Raw genomic sequence first — 3343 nt, 5'->3', positions numbered from 1 at the left:
AATAGATCTATCATATTTCTTGGACTTGTCTTGGATGGTTGTATGTTCGTTCTCTATAATATCTAGGCTGTCTTCAATCCCCGAGATTCGATCTTCTGCATGGTCTAACTTGCTGTCACGACTTTCTACTTTGTTTTTTTATTTCTTTTCCTTCTAATTGGTCAGCTTTGATGGCTTCAAATTCTTTGTTGAAGTTTTGTTTTAGATCGTGTATGGACTTCTTTTCTTTCTTAATTTGGTGTTCAGTGTTTATTCTCAAATCAGTTAGTTGATTTGTTATGGTTTCCTTGGACTCCCATTCCTTCTGTTGGGTTCCATTCAGCATTCCTTTTGTGGTCTCCCTGACTTCCTTCAGCTCTTTGTTAATGGATTCCATGAATGCCTTTAGTGATCTTTGTGTATTCTCATCCTGATCTCTCAATTCCTGTATTACTCTTTGCTTACCTTCCTCACGTTGACATCATTCCTGTAGTTCTCTTTGAGTGTTCTCAGCCTGCTTACGCCATTCCTGCCTTTCTCTTTGAGTGTTCTCAAGCTGCTCACGCAATTCCTGTATCTGTTTTTGAGTTGCTTCCTTGGGCTTATCATGTTCCTATATAACCTTTGGTTTGCCTTCTCTCTCTTCCTATCATGGTCATACAGAGTCCTTTTTATGTTTTCAATCTTTCACTTATCATGTTTAACAGCAGTGTTTGTAGAGCTATTTGTGATCTCTCCTATGGATTATTCATTATTTCTTCTGTCCCCTGATTATCATGAGTGGGAGTTGAGATACCTGAACTTGCCATTTTTCTTGTGTTTCTCCTGCTTACTCTGCCCATTTGGGATGAAAGTAACACCAATTTTGTGGTAGAACATTATCTTAAGGCAAGCATCACCAAAGTATGTATTTGCACAGATAAAAGTCTGCAGATACAATCTAGTTCGACAGATATATCTATTCAACATCAAACAACTATATATTAGTGGGCCACGAATGGCAAAGAAGTATTTGGTAAGCCAGAAATTATTAGGTTTAGGGAGAGATGTTGGTAAAAATAGGAATAGAGAGATGTGGGAAGGCTCAGGGAGAGTTAACTTGACTAAGTCCTAATCTCAAAGTGGGAAATAGGTTTGATAGGATGAAAGTAGAGAGAGGAAAAAAAAAGAGAAAGAGAAAAAAAGAGACACGAAAAAATAGAAAAGCAAAAATTAAAAATTGAAAATAGCAATGGTTAAAAAATATGGAGATCTGAAATCAAAATATTCAGAGAAGAAATCAAAATTTTCAGAGAAGATCGTGGATATAATGAGTGAAGAGGAGGGATATAAAGAAGAGGTGGAAAACTAAAAAAATAAAAATGCTTAAAATATTATGTAGGTATCAAGAGGTAGTACTACTATTAAGGAATTTAAGTCTAAGAGGTTTTGAATTGAGTAATAAATTTCTGGATTAAGTGTGTACACAATAGGGTATAAGTTCTAATATTCGACATTGGGTATATCTGAGGATGTGCAGAATAGCAATTAAGTCACACAAAGAAGAACGAAAGAGAAAAAAAGGTGAAAAGAATGAGAAAGATAGAAAAAAAAGATTAGAAGTTCAGTAGAGCTAAACAAAAAAATTCTTTTAAAAAGAAAAAAAAAGAAAAACGTCCATACACATATACCCCTAAAATAAAAATTATATGAGGAAGAAAGAAAAAAAGGTTACTAGAAAACAATTTTTTTTAAAGAAAAGGTAAAAATTAAAAAAATTAGAAAAAATAATTCATAAAAGGTACAAAAAAAACAGAAAAAACGTTCTTTGATTTTTTTGGGAGGGGTGGGAAGATCCTGTATTTCCGTGTGTCCTTAACCAGCCTTTGTTGGAGTCTCTGGTCTGCTTGTGGTGTTAACCCATTGTGGTGTTAACCCATTGAAGAGAGCCACTCCTGGGTCTGGCCCCCTGAGCTGGGTGGCTTTTCCCTGGGTGGAGCTGAGTCTGGCAGGTCAGGTTAGGTTCTTGTGACCTGCTAAATGACTCTAGTTTTCTTCCAAGGCCTGAGCTGGAGCTAGCAGCTCAGCTGGTCTTTCAAAGATGGAGATCTCTGGTAGTGAGGTGGGGATGGGTGGCCTTCCCTCCTCTACTCCCTTAGAAGGAGTGAGGACATCTGGCTTCTACTCACGTCGAATCTTGGTTCCTGGGTCTTCTCTGGTCTGCAAACTGCAGGATAAAGATGTCTGTTCCTTGTCGATTCTTGCTGGTATTGTGTAGAATCTGCTCACCCGCCGCATCTGGCGCCTTTGTCCCGGACCCTGTGTAGCAGGTATGGCAGCTGCCTCCACAGCCACGGCTGCTTGCAAGTGCTCAAATCTGTCTCTTTGCCTATATTTTCCTTCTCTGGGCTAACTCTCTATACTTTGATGGCACACTTGATGTGATTCTCTGGCTTAGGACTGTTCACTGAAACACTAAAACTGCTTTCTATGCGAGAGCTTGTTTAACCTCTAGCTTCTTCTCCGCCATCTTCCCAGAACTCTCAAGTAAATAATTTTAAGAACTTTTATTTTTTAGTTTTTCCTATCTCCTCCCATGCTATCCTTTTCTTCTCTCAATAATATTCTTTAACTTACATAATTATTAAGTATTTCACATTTTAAATTTAAATTTTTGTTTCTCCATTTTTTCCTTTTTTTAAAAATCTCTCTCGTATCATTCTGTCCAATCCATTTCTCTCTCTGAGATTAGGATTTGCTTAAATTCATTCTCTTTTTATTTTTCCACATATTCTCCCTTAACCTAATAATTTCTGGTTTATCAAATTCTTCTTTGCTGTTCTTAGCCCATTAATTCATAGTTTTTTAATGTTGAATAGATTGTATCTGTTGAACTAGAATGTATCTGCCGCCATGTTGACTGTGCAACTACAGGTCTTTGGTTGATGCTTGCCTTAAAATATTGTTCTAGCACAAAATTGGTGTTACTTTCATACTAAATGGGCAGAACAAGCTGGAAAAACACAAGAAAAATGGCAAGTCAGGGTAGCTCTACTACCACTCATGATAATCAGGTCACAGAACAGTCAATGAATAATCCCTAAGAGAGTTCCCAAAAAGTTTTATGAGCAATGCTGGAAAACATGGTGAATGAAAAGATTGAAAACCTGCAAAGGACTCAGTTTGAGCATGATAGGGAGAGAGAGAAGGCAAACCCATGATTAATACAAGAATCTCGAGAGTGTGATGCGGCTACTCAAAGATTGAAACAGTATTTGCGTGAGCAAGTTGAGAAGAGAAAAAAAGAGAAATAAAGAAATTGTGTGATCAGGTTGAGAACAGTAAAAAATAAAGACAGGTATTGTGTGAGCAGGCTGAGAACAGT

The sequence above is a fragment of the Dipodomys spectabilis genome, unplaced genomic scaffold (genome assembly GCF_019054845.1).
Source record: "Dipodomys spectabilis isolate Male_0828 unplaced genomic scaffold, ASM1905484v1 ptg000147l, whole genome shotgun sequence".
NCBI classification, from domain to species: Eukaryota; Metazoa; Chordata; class Mammalia; order Rodentia; family Heteromyidae; genus Dipodomys; species Dipodomys spectabilis.
Note: the sequence above shows the minus strand (reverse complement) of the source record.